The sequence below is a fragment of the Mobula hypostoma genome, chromosome 9 (genome assembly GCF_963921235.1).
Source record: "Mobula hypostoma chromosome 9, sMobHyp1.1, whole genome shotgun sequence".
In the NCBI taxonomy this organism is placed as follows: Eukaryota; Metazoa; Chordata; class Chondrichthyes; order Myliobatiformes; family Myliobatidae; genus Mobula; species Mobula hypostoma.
The window spans coordinates 3,765,690-3,787,120 of NC_086105.1; the positions used below are offsets into that span (position 1 = coordinate 3,765,690).

A 21,431-nucleotide genomic window follows, 5' to 3' on the forward strand; every position below is an offset into this window, starting at 1 on the left:
ATAAGATTCCCCCTCAATCTTCTAAATTCCAATGAGTACAAGCCTAGTTCATCCAGTCTTTCATCATATGAAAGTCCTGCCATCCCAGGAATCAATCTGGTGAACCTTCTTGGTACTCCTTCTATGGCAAGGATGTCTTTCCTCAGATTAGGGGACCAAAACTGCACACAATACTCCAGGTGTGGTCTCACCAAGGCCTTGTACAACTGCAGTAGTACCTCCCTGCTCCTGTACTCGAATCCTCTTGCTATAAATGCCAGCATACCATTCGCCTTTTTCACCGCCTGCTGTACCTGCATGCCCACTTTCAATGACTGGTGTATAATGACACCCAGGTCTCGTTGCACCTCCCCTTTTCCTAATTGGCCACCATTCAGATAATAATCTGTTTTCCTGTTTTTGCCACCAAAGTGGATAACCTCACATTTATCCACATTAAATTCTGAACTCCCTGGTGAATCGTATTTGAAGTGTCACCGGTTAATTTGTTCCGTGCCTTACAATATATAATATTAATGCACTTTAGTTTATTATTTATATGTGATTCATCTCCAGAGTTTATCCTTAGCTTCATAAGTTATTGTGTGTTATGTGTACTACTGTGATTTACACCCTGGTTCAGAGAAAGGTTATCTCATTTTTATATACATTACTTGGTTACATGTATTATATACATGCAAATAGTTAAAAGACATTGAATTTGACTTGATTTTAGCTCCATCCTCTATCTCTTTGGTTATCCTGTAAGGAGGAGGGGAGGGAGAGGGGAGAGGGGAGGGAGGGGTAGAGGGAAAGGGAGGGGCAGGGGAGAGAGAGAAGGGGGAGAGGGGGAGGGAGAAGGAGGGGGAGAATGGAGGGGGAGTGGGGGAGGTGGGGAAAGGGGGAAGGGGAGATGGGGGGGAGGCTGGCAAATCCAGGGCAAAAATCAAAAAGGGCCACTTTTCAACATTATCGTATAAGGGCTAAGAAAGTTGTAAAAGCGAGCCTGAAGGCTTTGTGTGTCAATGCAAGGAGCATTCGTAACAAGGTGGATGAATTAAAAGTGCAGATTGTTATTAACGAATATGATATAGTTGGGATCACAGAGACATGGCTCCAGGATGACCAAGGATGGGAGCTCAACATTCAGGGATATTCAATATTCAGGAGGGATAGACATGAAAGGAAAGGAGGTGGGGTAGCACTGCTGGTTAGAGAGGAGATTAACGCAATAGAAAGGAAGGACATTAGCCGGGAGGATGTGGAATTGATATGGGTAGAGCTGCATAACACTAAGGGGCAGAAAACGCTGGTGGGAGTTGTGTACAGGCCACCTAACAATAGTAGTGAGGTTGGGGATGGTATTAAACAGGAAATTAGAAATGCGTGCAATAAAGGAACAGCAGTTATAATGGGTGACTTCAATTTACATATATGGGTGAACCAAATTGGTAAAGGTGCTGAGGAAGAGGATTTCTTGGAATCTATGCGGGATGGTTTTTTGAACCAACATGTCGAGGAACCAACTAGAGAGCAGGCTATTCTAGACTGGGTTTTGAGCAATGAGGAAGGGTTAATTAGCAATCTTGTCGTGAGAGGCCCCTTGGGTAAGAGTGACCATAATATGGTGGAATTTTTCATTAAGATGGAGAGTGACATAGTTAATTCAGAAACAAGGGTTCTGAACTTAAAGAAGGGTAACTTTGAAGGTATGAGACGTGAGTTAGCTAAGATAGACTGGCAAATGACACTTAAAGTGTTGACGGTGGATATGCAATGGCAAGCATTTAAAGATCGCATGAATGAACTACAACAATTGTTCATCCCAGTTTGGCAAAAGAATAAATCAAGGAAGGTAGTGCACCCGTGGCTGACAAGGGAAATTAGGGATAGTATCAATTCCAAAGAAGAAGCATACAAATTAGCCAGAAAAAGTGGCTCACCTGAGGACTGGGAGAAATTCAGAGTCCAGCAGAGGAGGACAAAGGGCTTAATTAGGAAGGGGAAAAAAGATTATGAGAGAAAATTGGCAGAGAACATAAAAACTGACTGTAAAAGCTTTTATAGATATGTGAAAAGAAAAAGATTGGTTAAGACAAATGTAGGTCCCCTACAGACAGAAACAGGTGAATTGATTATGGGGAGCAAGGACATGGCAGACCAATTGAATAATTACTTTGGTTCTCTCTTCTCTAAGGAGGACATAAATAATCTTCCAGAAATAGTAGGGGACAGAGGGTCCAGTGAGATGGAGGAACTGAGGGAAATACATGTTAGTAGGGAAGTGGTGTTAGGTAAATTGAAGGGATTAAAGGTGGATAAATCCCCAGGGCCAGATGGTCTGCATCCCAGAGTGCTTAAGGAAGTGGCCCAAGAAATAGTGGATGCATTAGTGATAATTTTTCAAAACTCTTTAGATTCTAGACTAGTTCTTGAGGATTGGAGGGTGGCTAATGTAACCCCACTTTTTAAAAAAGGAGAGAGAGAGAAACCAGGGAATTATAGACCGGTTAGCCTAACATCGGTGGTGGGGAAACTGCTAGAGTCAGTTATCAAAGATGTGATAACAGCACATTTGGAAAGCGGTGAAATCCTCAGACAAAGTCAGCATGGATTTGTGAAAGGAAAATCATGTCTGACGAAGAAACTGTTTCTCATCCTGACCGGTCTTGTCTTTATGCATTGTAGTCTCCTGCCTGATGGTAGAAAGTCGAAGAGGATGCTGGATGGATGGGTGGGATCCTTAATAATACTAAGGGCCCTGTGTACACAGCACTCCTGATAAATGACCCCCATGGATTTTGGGGAGACCCCCATGATCCTCTCAGCTGTTCTCGGTCCTTGGTAGGGACTTCTGCTCGACTACTCCCATACTAGATGGAGATGCAACTTGTCAGGATGCTGTCAATGGTGCTCCCATAAAACACAGGTAATATAGGAGAACAGAGCCTTGCACGCCTCAATCTTCTTAGGAAGTGAAGGCATTTTTGTGCCTTCTTGTTCAGGGAGGTGATATTAAGGGACCAGTCGAAGTCATTCATGATGTAAACTCCCAGGAACTTGGTGCACTTAACTCTCTCTACGAGGAGCCACGTACTTGCAGAGGGGACGGTTTGTCTGACCCGTCCTGAGTCCACAATGATTTCATTTGTCTTCTCCACAATCAGGCTTAGGTTGTTTTCTCACACCAATCCACCAGCCGCTCCACTTTCCCTCCATGCTCCGTCTTGTCATCATTCTTGATAAGGCCAACCACTGTTGCGTCATCCACAAGCTCGATGACACGGTTTGAGCGGGATCCTGTGATACAGTCACGCTTCGCCAGTGTGAACAGCAGTGGGCTGAACACACAGCCTTGGGGAGTGCCGGTGCTCAGCATAATGGGGCCAGAGATGTTGCTGCCCACACGGACTGACTGTGGCCTTACTGTGAAGAAGTCCAGTATCCAATTGTAGAGGGAGGTGTTGAGACCAGCGAGGACAGTTTCCCACCAGTTTCTGGGGTATGATGGTGTTGAACGCTGAACTGAAGTCTATGAACAGCAGTCTGGCATATGAGACCCCATTTTCCACGGGGGACAGGACAGAGTGCAGGGCAGAGGCTATTGTATCATCAGTGGATCAATTTGAGTGATAAGCGAACTGGAAAGGGTCCAGTGTAACCGGGAGAAAGGCTTTAATGTGCTCCATGACCAGCTGCTCAAAGCATTTGATGTTAATGCTACTGGACGATAGTCATTTAGGCAGGTTACTGTCGTCTTCTATGGCACTGGAATGATGTTGCTGCTTTGAAATCCGAGGGGACAGTGGATTGTTCCAGAGAGATGTTACGTATTTCTGTCATCACTTCCGTCAGCTGGGCTGCGCAGTCTTTAGAACCCACCTGGTATGTTATCGAGCCCACAGCTTTGTGTGGGTTGACTCTGACCAGGGTTTTCCTCAGCTCAGCTTCAGCCAGACGGAGTGTCTGCTCCCCAGGGGAGAGGGGTACCTTCCTCACCAGCACTTTGTTCTGCGCACCAAACCAGGCACAAAAGACAGTCAGCCTGTCGGGGAGTGAGGCGACTTGGTTACTGACGCGCAGGGTAGACCTGTAGTCTGTAATCCTCTGAATTCCCTGCCACATGCGCTTTGTGCCTCTGGTATCGCAGAAGTGACTGTAAATTCTCTGAGAATCCTCCCATTTTACCTCCTTGATGGAGCTGTAAAGCACAATTCCTGCTTCCCTGAGAGTTGTTGCATCCTCTGATCCAAAGACAGCATCACAATCCCGCCGCCTGGCACTGACCTCTGCAGTAAACCATAGCGTCTGATTTGCCCTCAGCCAGATGAGGTTCGTTATGGTAACATCCTCAATACACTGTTCTTGAATGCAGCCAGAAGGTGAGGAGTAGCCCACCTCATGAATTCAAACAGGGGTTGCAGCCTCATACACTCCACATAGATATGGTATATGGTCTCCTCCAGCCCGCAGAGTGACAGTAGCTGGGAGATCCGTGGACAAACTTAAAAGCTTGTTATAGGGCACTGCTCTACACGGCACACTGCACCCAGGTCCCAATGTGCAAGGGGAGAGCATCCTTGCCAATGGACTTCCACTGGGAACCACCCTGGTGGATAGGCCGAACTTCTCTGGGTCAGTCCGCCTCCTCTCCTGTCTGGTGCCCTCTTCTGATGACAGTGCTCTTTACACCAGTATATCAAATCTCAAATTGAGTTTACTGCCTTATGTACAAGTATATTTCTGCTGTGGTGCATCTGTCAGGGAATGTAGAGGAGGCTTGACCCAAAAGCAGAGCAGAGGAAATGATTCAGCGATAAATGATAACCTTAACAATAAACAACAAAATACCAAGCCACAAGGGGCCACAAAACAAGGGAGAAGAGAAACTCAACACAACAGGCAACAAGTTAAACTTTAGGCAGTGAGAGGGAAAGTTCGGAGCAACTGGTTGTGGTCACTTTGTTCGATGAGTGAACAGGGTCTGTGGGTGAGAACCGGGGTTAAATAGGCTGCCGGTGACAAGTCTGGAATGAGTGGCAGGTGAATCCTGTCAGCTGGGTGGAGGCTGACAGATGTCGGCGTGTTCAGGTTGGGAGGTGTCAGCAGGAGCAAGGCTGACAGCACATGACATCAGATGAGTAACATTTACTCGAAAAACATAAATTAAATACATTTTTTACAAAAGGTGATGGATACAGCCCAGTCCACCACAGGCAAATCCCTCCTCACTATTGAGCACATCATCAAGGACCTCCTCCACTCAGGGCATGCTCTTATCCCACTTTGACTATCAGGCAGGAGGTCGAGGAGCCTTAGGTTCCACACTATCAGCTCAGGAACAGTTATTACCCTACAACCATCAGGCTCCTGAGCCAGAATGGATAACTTCACTCACCTCAACTCTGAATGGATTGCACGACCTATAGACTCACTTTCAAGGACTCTACAACTCATCTTCTCAACATTCTTCATATATTACTGTAATTGCATGACTTTCTTCTTCTGTGCATTAGTTGTTTGTCAGACTTCGTTTGAGTATAATTTGTAGAGCCCTCCTGCTTCAAAATATCCACCATTGTTCCGGTACCTAAAAAGACCAAGGTAACATATCTGAACGACTGGTGTCCTGTCGCACTCACCTCAATAATAATCAAATGCTTTGAGAGGCTGGTCAAGACTACATCTGCAGCTTGCTGCCACCCACACTGGATCCCTACAAATCACCGACCGACACATCCGATCGACAGATGACGCAATAGACACCGTCCTTACGCATCTGGCGAAGAAAGGTACTTATGTGAGAATGCTGTTCTTGGACTGCAGTTCAGCATTCAACACCATAATTCCATCCAGGCTCAACAAGAAACTCAAAGACCTCGGCCTTCCCCCTGCCTTGTGCAGCTGGATCCTGGATTTCCTGTCAGATCACCGGCAGGTGGCAAGAGTGGGCTCCTTCACCTCCACCCCTCTGACTCTCAACACAGGTGCTCCTCAGGGCTGTGTACTAAGCCCCTCCTTTACACTCTGTATACCCATGACTGTGTCATCACCCACAGCTCTAATTTGCTAATTAAATTTGCTGACGACATTACACTGATTGGCCTAATCTCAAATAATAATGAGGCAGCCTACAAAGAAGAAGTCATCACCTCGACACAGTGGTGTGAAGAAAACAACCTCTCCCTCAACTTCGCAAAAACAAAGGAGCTGGTTGTGGATGACAGGAGGAATGGAGATGGGCTAATCCCTACTGACATCAATGGATCTGGGGTTGAGAGAGTGAACAGCTTTAAGTTCCTCAGCATACACATCACCGAGGATCTCACGTGGTCTGTACACACCAGCTGTGTGTACAACAGCGTCTTTCACCTCAGACGGTTGAGGAAGTTTGGTATGGGCCCCCAGATCCTAAGAACTTTCTACAGGGGCACAACTGAGAGCATCCTGACTGGCTGCATCACTGCCTGGTATGGGAACTGTACTTCCCTCAATCGCAGGGCTCTGCACAGAGTGGTGTGGACAGCCCAGTGCATCTGTAGTTGTGAACTTCCCACTATTCAGGACATTTACAAAGACAGGAGTGTAAGAGGGGCCTGAAGGATCATTGGAGACCCGAGTCACCCCAACCACAATCTATTCCAGCTGCTACCATCTGGGAAATGGTACAGCAGCATAAAAACCAGACCAACAGGCTCCGGGACAGCTTCTTCCACCAGGCCATCAGACTGATTAACTCACGCTGATACAATTGTATTTCTATGTTATACTGTCTTGTTCTATGTACTATTTATTACAAATTACTATAAATTGTACATTGCACATTTAGATGGAGACGTAATGTAAAGATTTTCACTTCTCATGTATATGAAGGATGTAAGTAATAAAGTCAATTCAATTCAAAATATCTATTGTATATCTTTATTTTCTTGTAATTGCCTGTAAGTAAAATTAATCTCAGAGTTGTTAATGGTGACATATATGTACTTTGATAATAAATATATTTTGACTTTGAAGTCTCGCCATTTGTAAATAGACATGATGTCACAGCCCGAATGCCACAAGTGACTGTTCAACACGCCAGTGTTACCATAGGGTCATAGAGTTATACAACCTGGGAACTTTTGACCCATCTCATGCTGACCAGGATGCCTATGTGAGATAGTCCCATCTTCCTGCATTTGGCCCACGTCTCAGCAGTGTTACTAAACTGGGAAGTGATTCAGATGCATTTATTTATCACGTAACATCAAAACTTACAGTGAAATGTGTTGTTTGCGTTAACAGTCAACACAGTCTAATGATGTGCTGGGGGAAGCCTGCAGGCGTCGCCACACATTTCAGCGCCAACATAGCGTCCCCACAATGCTTGGCCGAACAATATAGAACACAAGTAACAAAACAACAACAGCGAAACAAGCCCCTTTCCTCCCACTCACCCACCTACCCACCCACACACATACAGTCATTCACCCCCAGGCAGGCCGTCTTTGGCCTCCAGCCTCCGGCACACTGGTGGATTTGACGGCACTGGGGCTAGGACTTCCCCAGTGGACTCGCGGAGTGTGCAGAAAAGATTTACAAGGATGCTGGAAGGAGTTGAGGGGCTGTGCTACGGGAAAAGGTGAGACAAGTTAGAGCTTTATTCCCTAGATGGTGAGGGGTGACCTTAATTCAGCTGTACAGAATGATGAGCACTCTTCCCTGTAATTTGTAATGACCAGTGTGCACAAAAACCTCGTGCTGTCAAATCTTTGCCCAGTGACAACAACATGCGCGCTCTGAGTATTCAAGCGGAAGTAAACCTGAAGCTGTTCTAAGGATAATAAGCCATACCGCTTTAAACGAATTAGCAATTCCTTCACACTTCACGCCCTTTGCCTCTTTAGAATTCGACAAATTGACTAAATAATTTAGTCAATAAAAACTATATAAATAGGCCAGTTCTAAAATCTGCAGACAAATTATCGCAGACTCCACTTTGTCAACACTGTCTGCATCAGAAACTGGAAAAGGAAATGTGATTGTGTACGATCGTGAAATATACTCAACATGCCAATGAGGTAGGGGGTGACAACCTTCTGTGCACTAGTAGCTAAGGTGAGTGCACGCACACAGGCACACACCTTAGACGGAGCAATGACCATGAGCAGCACAGATGGGGTCTTTTCTCTTAAAGTTGTCATAACGGGGCTGTAGTGAGAATGAGCTCCCACTACCCATCTTGTCACCTTCAGAAGTTTTCTGATGACCCTGCCATAGTTGGATGCATCAGCAAGGGAGATGAGGCTGAGTACAGGGCTACGGTAGGAAACTTTGTCACATGGTGTGAGCAGAATTATCTGCAGTTAATGTGAAAAAGACTAAGAAGCTGGTGGTAGACCTGAGGAGAGCTAAGGTACCGGTGACCCCTGTTTCCATCCAGTGGGGTCAGTGTGGACATGGTGGAGGATTACAAATACCTGGGGGTACGAATTGACAATAAACTGGACTGGTCAAAGAACACTGAGGCTGTCTACAAGAAGGGTCAGAGCCGTCTCTATTTCCTGAGGAGACTGAGGTCCTTTAACATCTGCCGGACGATGCTGAGGATGTTCTACGAGTCTGTGGTGGCCAGTGCTATCATGTTTGCTGTTGTGTGCTGGGGCAGCAGGTTGAGGGTAGCAGACACCAACAGAATCAACAAACTCATTCGTAAGGCCAGTGATGTTGTGGGGATGGATCTGGACTCTCTGACGGTGGTGTCTGAAAAGAGGATGCTGTCCAAGTTGCATGCCATCTTGGTCAATGTCTCCCATCCTCTACATAATGTACTGGGTGGGCACAGGAGTACATTCAGCCAGAGACTCATTCCACCGAGATGCAACACAGAGCGTCATAGGAAGTCATTCCTGCCTATGGCCATCAAACTTTACAACTCCTCCCTTGGAGGGTCAGACACCCTGAGCCAATAGACTGGTCCTGGACTTATTTCCTGGAATAATTTACATATTACTATTTAATTATTTATGGTTTTATTACTATTAATTATTTATGGTGCAACTGTAATGAAAACCAATTTCCCCCCGGATCAATAAAGTATGACTATGACTATGACTAAATGATCCCAACGACATGCGTCTCAAATAGCCCCTGACAACTAAACCCGGCAGAACTGTTTCTACTGACAGGAAAAGGAACAAATGGGACTCGTCAACCGTGGTTGGTAGCTCATCTAAGAGCAGGAAAACTCTGAGCTCAAGCCTCTGCTGACTTACGACTATACCCACTCACGGGGAAGGCTTCGGGAGCAAATCCCAAGGAAAAGTCTATCTGTGGGATGTGCTTGGGGCTGCCAGCAAGTGTCACTATGCTTTCAGTGTCAACATAGCGTGTCCACAACTTACTAACCCAAGATGTCTGTCTACGGACTTTGGGAGGGAAGCCATACAGTTGCTGGAAGAACATACATACTCCTTATAGACAGCAGTGGGAATTGAACCTGGGTTGCTGGCACTGTGAAGCACTATCTTATTGTGCCACTCCTTCTACAGAAGGGCAGCAATGGGATACAGGATAATAATTTTAAAATAAAATAAAGATTTTAATAAGAGATAGATTGGTAGAGAGAGATAGATAGATAAATACCGTAAATAAATAAAACATTTTAGGAACAGCTTCTTCCCCACTGCCATCAGATTACTGGAGATACAGTGAACTCATGAGCAGTATCTCAGTTTGATGTTTTTCTTTTTGCACTATTATTTAATTTAATTTTTATATTTACTGTATATAGTGGTTTGCGGTTAATTGGGATACATCAGAACCAGTACATTTTGGCCCAATTGGCTGACGTTTCATGACAATGGTTAAAAAAGACAAACTACTATTTAACTGAGTAACAAATTATGTACTTAAATGAAATAGAGAGCAACTGGAACTATACAAATGCTATTACAGCACTATAAAACTGTGTATTCGTTCCTATAATTTATTGATGGAGGAATTCATCCTGTGTACGCTGCTGTGTATGGGGTGTCCAGCACCACTGGTGAAGGGGCTTTCCCTGTCCATTCCAGGGTGACTCACTCACCCTGGGTCCCCACCGGACACTCGGTTCTCACCTGTGGCTCCAAGTAGCCGTTTGCATGTGACAGCAGCCACACCCCGGAACAACACTTTGAACAGGCGGGTTAAACCAGGTGAGGGTAGCCAATGGGCCCCATACCCCACTGAGATAGGGATATGACTGTCCTAGCATGCAAAGCCAACAATGGCAGACTGGATAGATGAGATCGCCAGCAAAATCTAACATCCAAAAAAAGCAGTTCAAGCAGAACAAAGGCACGACAAGGCACAGGAGAAGTTATGGTCATCTGCTGCAGCCAAGGAGAACCCAGTTTGTGATGATTTCCCTTACACGGACTGTCAACGTTAAGAGAATAGAACGGCTCCCCTGCAGTGGCTTTTCCACATTGTCAATTCTCCCTCATAGTTTCACTGTCATTGTTGGAAATGACGGACAACCATGCTTTTTAATTGACTGTAACTGAACAAAATTAATGCAGATGCTGGAAATCCGAGTAACACACACAAAGGGCTGGAGGAACTCGACAGGCCAGGCAGCTTCTATGGCAAAGAGCACAGTCGATGTTTCAGGCTGAGACTCTTCCACAGGATGCAAAATTAGCGCAGACACCCGTGCGGATAATGGACTGCCTTCATACAATGCTCTCAACAATTGCATCCTTCAAATCTTCATATTCATTATAACATTCAAGATGATTATCGATACCTTCAAATTCCTCATAGTTACTAATGTGTTGAAGTAGTGAAGTCACCAATTTTCACTCCTGGCCATTTCTGGCATCTCCAAGCCTGAAAACTTGAACTCACAGTGAGCAAATTATCTTACTGCTTATTTCTCACCAACTATCAGTGACAAAAATCACTGCTTTTTGAATACAAATACATACGACTGACGCTATTTAAAAACTGTTTGCTTTGAGCATGGTGTAGTTTCTAATGACCACACAAGTTCATGTGACTGACACTGGATAGAAACTGTTTGGCAACAGTCAGCTGTCCCAGTTAAGCAGCATAGTGTCCCAAATAAATGGGGGAATCCCAGCTATTTTCTCAATTAATTTTTGTTCCTTAAGAGTTGTCCCAAATAAGATGTCCTGATTAACTGTTGGCCCAATTAACCGGAATGCACTGTATATCTTTCTTATCCCAATCTATAGTTTTTAAATGATGTATTGCATTGTAGTGCTGTTGTGAAAGAACAAATTTCATGGCGTATGTCAGTGATATTAAACCTGATTCTCATTCTGATTCTGATAGAGAGAGGAGGAAAGGAAGCGGGTCAGGGAGAGAGAGGGGAGGAAAGGAACCAGGGGTCAAGGGGAAGAGGAAGAAAGGAACTGGGGGTCGGGGGAGAGTGGGGAGGAAAGGAACTGGGAATCATGGGGAGAGACAGGGGAGGAAAGGAAAGGAACCGGGGGTCGGTGGGGGAGAGAGGAGGAAAGGAAGTGGGAGTTGGGGGGGGGAAGAGAGAGAAAGAGGAGGAAAGGAACTGGGGGTCTGGGAGAGAGTGAGGGGATGATAGGAACCAGGGGTCGGGGGAGAGAGAGAGGAGGAAAGGAAATGGGGGTCAGGTAAATAGATAGATAAGTAAACAAATAGGTATACATAGATAGACAGACAAGCAGAGAGATACATATAGATAGACTGATAGATATAGACAGATAGATGGATAGATACAGATAGACAGACAGATAGATAGTTAAACAGACAGATAGATAGATGGATAAATGATCAGTGTTAAGGTGGGCAGAGCAGTGACAGATGGAATTTAATTCTGATGAGTGAGAAACAGTACACATTGGGAGGATTTAATGCACAATGAAAGATTAGTCGTTATGTGGTGCTGAAGGTCCTTGGTACACAAGTCTTACAAGCCCTGAAGGTGGCAGCACAGCTTGATAAGATGACGAGGATATTTTAAATACAAGAGATTCAGCAGATGCTGGAAATCCATAGTAACACATATTGTGGGTGCCATAGGAGCGTAATGGTTGGTGTGAACTATGACAGAGCAGGGCGTCAGAGTTCAGAGTTCAATTCCGATGCCATCTGTAAGAAGTTTGTACGTTCTCCCCATGATCACGTAGATTTCGTCCCGTCCAGGTACTCTGGTTTCCTCCCACATTCTAAAATCGTACATACTGGTACTAACTACCGATTGGTCGTTGTAATTTGTCCTGTGATCGGACTAAGGTTAATTCAGTGGTCAGATTAGTAGATCCGCACTCCAGGAATGTGAGTTCCATTCCCATTTTAATGTTACTGGGTTACATTAAACATCCATCTGGTCTCCCAGCCTGGTTTACATAGGACCTGAGCCTCCCCAGAAGGATTCACGCTGAAATAAACGATACTGAACGTGGTCGTCAGCCTTACAGCGCCCCCTCTGCTCTGGAGGTCCCTATCACTGGAGCTGGAGCATCGCGCACTCGCAGCGGCGAACCCATTGAACTCCAATCCCCAGCAGGCACTGCGCGCAGGCGCCGGTCGTTCCGTTCGGCGCTTTGAGTGCCGGGAAGTTCATGGCAACGGCGGTCAGATGAGGTGAGAGCGGCGGTGGAAAGGAAACGGGGGTCTGGGGGGAGAGGGGAGGAAAGGGATCGGGGGAGAGAGGAGGAAAAGAACCGGGGGTCGGGGGGGAGAGAGGAGGAAAAGAACCGGGGGTCGGGGGGGAGAGAGGAGGAAAAGAACCGGGGGTCGGGGGGGAGAGAGGAGGAAAAGAACCGGGGGTCGGGGGAGAGAGAGGAGGAAAGGAACCGGGGATCGGGGAAAGAGAGGGGAGGAAAGGAATCTGGGGTCAGGGAGTGAGCGGGGAGGAAAGGAACTGGGAGTCGGGGAGGGAGGGGAGGAAAGGACCAGGGGTCAGGGGGGAGAGAAGGGAGGAGGAAAAGAACCGGGGGTCGGGGGGAGAGAGGGGAGGAGGAAAGGAACTGGGAGTCGGGGGGAGAGGAAGAAAGAAAGTGCGGGTCGGGGGGAGAGGAAGAAAGGAACTGGGGGTCAGGGGGGAGAGGAAGAAAGGAACCAGGGGTCGTGGGGGGGGGAGGAGAGAGGAGGAGGAAAGGAACCGGGGGTTGGGGGGAGAGAGGAGGAAAAGAACCAGGGGTCGGGGGAGAGAGGAGGAAAAGAACCGGGGGTCAGGGGAGAGAGGAGGAAAAGAACCAGGGGTCGGAGGAGAGAGAGGAGGAGGAAAGGAACCGGGGGTTGGGGGGAGAGAGGAGGAAAAGAACTGGGGGTCGGGGGAGAGAGAGGAGGAGGAAAGGAACCGGGGGTTGGGGGGGCAGAGGAAAGGAAAGAAACTGGGGGTCGGTGGGGGGAGAGGGGAGGAAAGGATAGGGGGGAACAGGTGGATGTCGTATACTTGGATTTCCGGAAGGCGTTCGATAAGGTGCTGCACAAGAGAAGATACGGATGCATGGAGTCGGAGGAAGTGTATTGGCATGGATAGTGGATTGGTTAACTGATAGAAGGCAGAGCTGGTATATATGGGTGTTTCTCCAGTTGGCAGTCAGTGGTGAGTGGGATGCCGCAGGGGTTGGTGCTGGGCCTGCAGCTGTTTACCATTTACATTGATGATTTGGAAGAGGGGTCTGAGCGTAGCATAGCAAAATTTCCTGATGACACTAAACTGAGTGGAAAAGCAAATTGTACGGAGGATGTGAAGAGTCTGCAGAAGGATATAGATAGGTTAAGTGAGTGGGCCAAGGTCTGGCAGATGGATTACAATGTTGGTAAATGCAAGATCATCCACTTTGGAAGGAATAATAGAAGAGCAGATTATTATTTAAATGGTGAAACATTGTAGCATGCTGTTGTGCAGAGGGACTTGGGAGTGTTTGTGCATGAATCGCAAAAAGTTGGCTTGCAGGTACAACAGGTTATTAAGAAGGCAAACGGAATGTTGGCCTTCATTGCTAGAGGGATTGAATTCAAGAGCAGGGAGGTTATGCTGCAACTGTACAGGGTACTGGTGAGGCCGCACCTGGAGTACTGTGTGCAGTTCTGGTCTCCATACTTGAGGAAGGATATACTGGCTTTGGAGGCAGTGCAGAGGAGGTTCACCAGGTTGATTCCAGAGATGAAGGGGTTAACTTATGAGGAGAGGTTGAGTTACCTGGGACTATACTGTCTGGAGTTCAGAAGAATGAGAGGGGATCTTATAGAAACATACAAAATTTTGAGAGGGACAGATAAGATAGAAGTAGAAAAGTTGTTTCCATTGGTAGGTGAGACTAGAACTAGGGGACTCAAGATTCAGGGGAAAAGATTTAGGACGGAGATGAGGAGAAGCTGTTTTTCTCAGAGAGTGGTGAATCTGTGGAATTCTCTGGCCAGGGAAGCAGTTGAGGCTTCTTCACTAAATATATGTAAGAAACAATTAGATAGGTTTTTACATAGTAAAGGAATTAAGGGTTATGGGGAAAAGGCAGGTAGATGGAGCTGAGCTTACGGACAGATCAGCCATAATTTTATTGAATGGCGGGGCAGGCTCAATGGGCCGGATGGCCTACTTCTGCTCCTATTTCTTATGTTCTTATGTTTGAATCAGAGGTGAGGGGAGGAAAGGAACCTGGGGTTGGGGGTGAGCGGGGAAAAAGGAACTGGGAGTCGGGGAGAGAGGGGAGGAAAGGAACCAGGGGTCAGGGAGAAAGGGGAGGAAAGGAATCGGGGGTCTGGGGGAGAGAGGAGTAAAGGAACTGGGAGTCAGAGAGAGAGGGGAGGAAAGGAATCGGGGGTCGGGGAGTGAGGGCAGGAAAGAACCGGGTGTCAGAGGCGGGGGAGAGAGAGGGGAGGAATGGAAGCAGGGTTGGGGGGTGAGGGAGGAGGAAAGAAAACGAGGGCTGGGAGAGAGAGGGGAGGAAAGGAACTGGGAGTCAGGGAGAAAGAGGGGAGGAGAGGAACCTGGGGTCAGGGGGTGAGAGGAGAGGAAAGGAACTGGGAGTCAGGGAGAAAGAGGGGAGGAGAGGAACCTGGGTTCGGGGTGAGCGGGGAGGAAAGGAATTGGGGGTCAGGGAGAGAGGAGAGGAAAGGAACCGGGGGTCAGAGGGGGGAGAGGGGAGGAATGGAAGCGAGGTTTGGGGGTGAGGGAGGAGGAAAGGAAACGAGGGTAGGAAGAGAGAGGGGAGGAAAGGAACTGGGAGTTGGGAGTGAGGGAGGAGGAATGGAACTGGGGCTGTGGGGAAGGAAAGGAATTGGTTGAGGGGAGAGAGTAGAGAAAAGGAATTGGGGGTCGAGGGGAAAAGTGGGTGGAGAGAGGAGAGATCGGAGACAGAAGGGAGAATGGGGAGGGGAGCACGGGGAGAAGGGACCGGATGAGAGAGGAGATACTGAAAATTTGCCACTGATCCCGCTAAGATGTGCAGGTGCGTGGCCGCACTAACTGAACTGTTCCTGTGCACGTAGCCTTTGTCGTCGCGCAGCTGAAATTGTTTTTTATAATATGTTAATTTAAACTGCCACGCTGGTTTTTAGAAGTTTATTGACATACAGCACAGTGTGGGCCCTTCTGGCCCCCCAAGCCTTGCCGCCCAGCAATCACCCAGTTTAACCAGAGCCTAATCAGGGAACAATTTCCAATGACCAATTAACCTACCAACTGGTACATCTTTGGACTGTGGGAGGAAACCGTAGCACCCGGTGGAAACCCATGCGGTCAAACGTGGGGACAGGTTCATGTCTAGCAATATTTCTTGGGGGTAGTGGGAGGGTTGTTGGTCTCCATGGTAGTGAGAGAGGGATTGGTGCGAGGTCCAGAGTCCCCATCCCTGAAGACCCCCATCTTCTCTCTCTCCAACACCCCTTTCCCCCGTTCTCTCCTCTTGGCATCTCACCACACCCCTTTCCCATCCCTCCAGCACCTGCCCCCAACAAAGCCAATTTTTCCCCAACATCCCCTGTCCCTTTCAACAACCCTCTTCCTGTCTCCCCCACTGCATTCCCCTTACCAATCACCCCGTCAAATCATTTCTCTGAACTGTCCTCCACTCTACTGACCTCAGAATCAGGTTTAATATCACTGGCATTGGTCATGAAATGTGTTGTTTTACAGCAGCAGTACATTGCAATACATAATAAAAAGCTGTAATTTGCAATTATAATAACTAATATATCTAGAAAATTAAGTTAAGTAAGTGGTGCAAAAAGAGAACAAAAAAATAGTGGGTTCATTGTCCGTTCAGAAATCTGATGGTGGAGGGGAAGAAGCTGTTCCTGAAATGTTGAGTGTGTGTCTTCAGGCTCTTGTCCCTCTTTGATGGCAGCAATGAGAAAAGGGCACGTCCTGAATGACAGCTGCCGCCTTTTGAAGGTGTCATCAACGATGTGGGGGTTAGTGTCCATGATGGAGCTGGCTGGTATGCAACTTTTCAGTGACCCCCTCCACACTAGATGTGGTGATGCAGCCAGTTAGAATGCTCTCCGCGGTACATCTGCAGGAATTTGCAAGTGTCTTTGGTGACAATGCTCCTCAAAGTCCTAATGAAGTATAGCCGCTGTCATGCCTTCTTTTGAATTGCATTGATACGTTGACACCCAGGAGCTTGAAACTGCTCACCCTTTCCACTGCTGATCCCTCGATGAGGACTGGTGTGTGTTCACTAGACTTCCTCTGAAGTCTACAATCAATTCTTTGGTCTTACTGACGTTGAGTGCAAAGGTTTTGCTGTGACACCACTCAGCCAGATGATCTTATCTCACTCCTTTATGCTTCCACCTCAGCAAACCTCCTTTCTTTGACATTGCCCAACCCTCTACCCCTCTCAACCCCTTCCCATTCCTGGCTGCTTTTGGCATCTCCGAACCTGAATACTTGAAACCACAGTGAGCAAAACAATTCTGAATTGTCTTACGGCTTATTTCTCTCCAACTATTAGTGACAAGAATCACTGAGTTTTGAACACAACACACGCAATTGACGCCAGTTAGAACCTGTTTGGCAACAGCCTGCTGCCCCAATTCAGTGGCATAGTGTCCCAAATAAACAAAGGAGATTTTCTCAATTAGCTTTGTTCTTTAAGAATTACCCCAAATAAGTGGCTTCCCTGATTAACTGGAATCTACTGGATTCTGCATTAATTACTCTTAAAATGTGGTATGATTTTCATCTAAGTCACAGTTATAGACAGATACAATTTGCCTGAACTAATAACGCACAAACAATTGTACTTCTCATCAATATTGCATCATAGTCTGTGCTCAAAGAAGTATGTGAACCTTTGGGGTAATACCTTTTACAAAAGCTATTTGGAGTCAGGTGTCAATCAATGAGATGAGATTGGATGTGTGAGTTGTAGAGGTGCCCTGCCCTATATAAAAAAAACACAGACAGAAGTTGGGTTACTGGCAGAGCCTGCTCTTCTCAAGAAAGATCTATTTATGTGTGCCATGCCTCAGTCAAAACAACTTTTAGAGGACCTTGGAAGAATTTGCAGAGATACATGAAGCTGGAAAAGGCTGCAAAAGCATTTCTAATGACCCGAGTCTTCATCAGTTCAAGTAAGAGAAATTGTCTACAAATAGAGGAAATTCAGTACTGTTGCTACTGTCCCTAGGAGTGGGCATCCTGCAAAGATCACACCAAGAGCACAACGTGCAATACTGACGGAGGTGACAAAGAACACAAGGGTAACAGCAAAAGACCTGCAGAAATCTCTGGAACTTGCTCAAGTCTCTGTTCATGTGTCCACTATCAGTAAAACACTAAACAAGGATGGTGTTCATGGAAGGTCACCATGCAGGAAACCACTGCTCGCCAAAAAAAAAAATACAGTGTTGCACATCTCAAGTTTGGCAAAAGACCACCTGAATATTCCACAACACTTCTGGGACAATGTTCCATAGACAGATGAGACAAAAGTTGAACTGTTTGGCAGAAATGCTCACTGCTATGTTTGGCAGAAAAAGGGTACCAACACCAAAACCTCATCCCATCTGTGAAGCATGGTGGAAGGAGCATCATGATTTGGGGCTGCTTTGTTGTCTCAGGGCCTGGACAGCTTGCAATCATTGAGGGAACAATGAATTCAAAATTGTGTCAAGAAATTTTACAGGAGAATGTCAGGGTAGCGGTCCATCACCTGAAGCTTAAAAGAAGTTGGATGACAATAATCTGAAACACAAGAGTAAATAAACAGCAGAATAGTTTAAAAAGAAGAAAATTCTTTTTATGGAATGGCCAACTCGGAGTCCAGACTTTAACCCAATTGAGATGCTGTGGCATGACCTGATGAGGGCTGTTCATGCAAGGTATCCCAGAAATATTTATCAACTGAAACAGTTTTGTATGGAGGAATGGTCTAAAGTTTCTCCTCACCATTGGCAAGCCTGATCAGCAGTTACAGGAGAAGTTTGAGGGAGGTTATTGGTGCTAAAGGAGGTTCTACCAGTTATTAAATTCAAGGGTTTGCATACTTTTTCGAGCCTGGACTGTGAGAAAGGGAAGGAGGAGGGGACCCAGGATGAAATGATAGGTAGGTGAGAAGAGGTGAAAAGTCAGGGTGGGGGTGGGATATTGAGTGTTGAAAGGCCTCAATAGAGTGGATGTGGAGAGGATTTCCTACGGCATGAGTGTCTAGGACCAGAGGATGCGGTCTCAGAGTAGAGGGGAATCCTTTTAGAATGGAGATGTCTAATTTCTTCAGCCAGAGCGTGGTGAATCTGTGGAATTTGTTACCACGAATGGTTGTGGAGGCCAAGTCTTTGAGTATAGATTCTGGATTAGGTTCATGAAGGGGTGAAGACAGGAGACTGGGTCTGAGAGGGAAAATGGATCAGCCATGGTGGAACAGACACGATGGGCCAAACGGACTCTGCTGTTATATATTATAGTCTTATCGTCTATGGTCTCTTTGACTCCACAAAACTGAATGGCTGGTATGTGTACTCTGTTGGAGCCGCCTTCTCCACAACTACATTGGTAAACCCCTTGTTCTACTTGTCATTGGTGTAACATTTAAAAATAGAAGTAGAGTGCATGGGTTTAAAATGAGCACCGAATTGCATCCGCATTGTTTATTATCTTGTGAGAATTGCTACAGGAGATCACCTCCTGACTCATAAACATTTCTAGGGGCTGTGGTGAATCAGAATCAGGTTTATTGTCACTGGTATATGTCATGACATTTGTTGTTTTGTGACAGCAGTACAGTCCAATTCATATAAAGAAATTGCTATAAATTACAGTGCTCCCGACCATGTATAGAAATTTGATTGAGTCATTGGTGACATATCGAATCTCCTCAAGTTCCCAGTGAATTATAGCTGCTCACATTGCCTGCTTCAATATGTTGGGCCCAGGAGAGATCTTCAGAGATCTCTCTGAACTCACTGATTGTGAATTCCTCCTTTGCACTAGTCCATGTACTTTACTACTCAATCTTCTTCTTAAAGTTTTTGGTTGTCTGATCTGAGAGTGCTTTGGAGGCTTTTCATCAAATTTGACCATGAGACATGGGAGCAGAATTAGGTCATTCGGCCATCTAGTCTGCTGATTCCATCGTGGCTGATTTATTATTCCTCTCAATCCCATTCTCATGCTTTTTGCCCATAACCTTTGACATCCTGACTAATAAAGAACCTGTCAACCTCTGCTTTAAATATACCCAATGACTTGGGCTCCACGGCTGTCTATGGTAATGAATTCCAGAGTCACCACCCTCTGGCAAAAGAAGTTCCTCCTCATCTCTGTTCTGAGGCTGTGCTCTCTGGTCCTAGACTCCACCATAGAAACCATCCTCTCCACATCCATTCTATCTAGGTCCTTCAATATTCAATAAGTTTCAATGCGATTCCCTCCCTCAAAACTGCTAAAATTGGTGTGATTACTTACCAGTAAAACATTTTCAGACATTTTAGTATCGACCTAAATGCTTTGTGTGGGTTTGATTGCAACATTTAAGAGAAATTTGGATGGGTACATGGACGGGAGATGTATGGAGGACTATGGTCCAGGTGCTGGTCGATGAGACTAGGCAGAATAACAGTTTGGCATGAACTAGATGGACCAAAGAGCCTGTTTCTGTGCTGCTTACGTACTGTGACGGAGGCATATTGTCTGAGGGAGAGAGCTGAAATCAAGTAATTGAGCACCAGAGTGAACTGTTACAGTATTAAGATAGAAGATTGTTTAATGTCATTTCCAGTACACACGTGTAAAGGAGAACAAAATAATTCTTACTCCAGATCTGATGTAGCACAAAAAATGTAATAAGATAAAAGCACAATTAAATATATACAATAAATATAAGATTGCTTCTATGCCCATAAAGTGACACTAGGCACAAGAGTGTCAGTGCGTAGGGTGACTGACTGGAAATGAAAAAGTAGTGGTGGTTGTGGGTGGAAGTGTTAATCGGTCTTGCTGCTCGGGTAAAGTAACTGTTTTTGATTCTGATGGTCCTGGCGTGGATGCTACTTAGCCTGCTGCCTATCAGGAGTGAGACGAACAGTCTATGAGCAGGGTGGGTGTGACCCTTCATGATGTTACTGGCACTTTTCTGTGTGTGTGTATATATATATATATATATATATATATATCTGTCCTTAATGGCGGGTAGCTGGTGCTGGTGATGCGTGGGGCAGAGGGGATCTCATTGTAACCTATCAAATAGTTAAAAGCCTAGGTAGAGTAGATGTGGAGAGGATATTTTTATAGTGGGGGAGTCTAGGACCAAAGGTTGTAGCCTCCGTTTAAAAGAACAGAGATGAGGAATTTCTTTAGCTAGAGGATGATGAATCTGGAATTCATCGCCACAGACGGCTGTGGAGGCCAAGTCATTGGGTATATTTAAGGCAGAGGTTGGTAGGTTTTTGATTAGTCAGAGTATCAAAAGTTACGGAGAGAAGTCAGGAGAATGGAGTTGAGAGGAAAAATAAATCGGCTATGATCATACAGCAGAATAGACTGGATGGGCCAAATGGCCTAATTCTGCTCCTATATCCCACGGCCTTCCGGGTGCTCTGGTTTCCTCCCAGTTTCCAAAGACATGGGGGTTAATAGGTTAATGGGTCATGTGTGTATTTGGACGGCATGGGGTTGTTGGTGCTTACTGTGCTACTCTCTAAATAAAAATAATAAGTGGTGCTGATGTATTTTGAGAGCTGTGGAAGGGAGGAGCAAATGATCTTAACTTTGCCCACTGTTCAACATTGGCATCCAGACAGTACCTTAGGGAATGAACATGTAATTAGTTCAAAACAGTTGGCCATTAAATTTAACACTGGGGAAATAGCAGGTGGTAGCCTTTGTCTTTTTTGGTGGCAGAGTTTGTGAATTTGAAAGATTCTGCCAAGAATTCTTGGCAAGATTCCTTATTGTGTATTGTACAGTCTATACATGTTCTTTAAGACACTTTGAATCTCATCTTCAAGCCATTTCCATGTGAAACATT

The 21,431-nt window shown here is 45.9% G+C and overlaps 1 protein-coding gene across 4 annotated transcripts in view; it reads left to right on the forward strand.

Annotated features, from left to right (window-relative positions):
• Nucleotides 1–12,511: 12,511 nt before the first annotated feature.
• The window catches only part of fgfr1op2 (FGFR1 oncogene partner 2), a 66,938-nt gene continuing 58,018 nt past the window's right edge, over nt 12,512–21,431 (forward strand). The window contains exon 1 of one of the 4 annotated variants that reach the window (XM_063057609.1): nt 12,512–12,591. The gene's annotated coding sequence lies outside the window, so the exon portion shown is untranslated. Of the gene's footprint in view, nt 12,592–13,462; nt 13,559–15,383; nt 15,408–21,431 lie in introns of those variants that run through there. The other 3 variants (XM_063057610.1, XM_063057608.1, XM_063057611.1) reach the window with 3 other exon arrangements.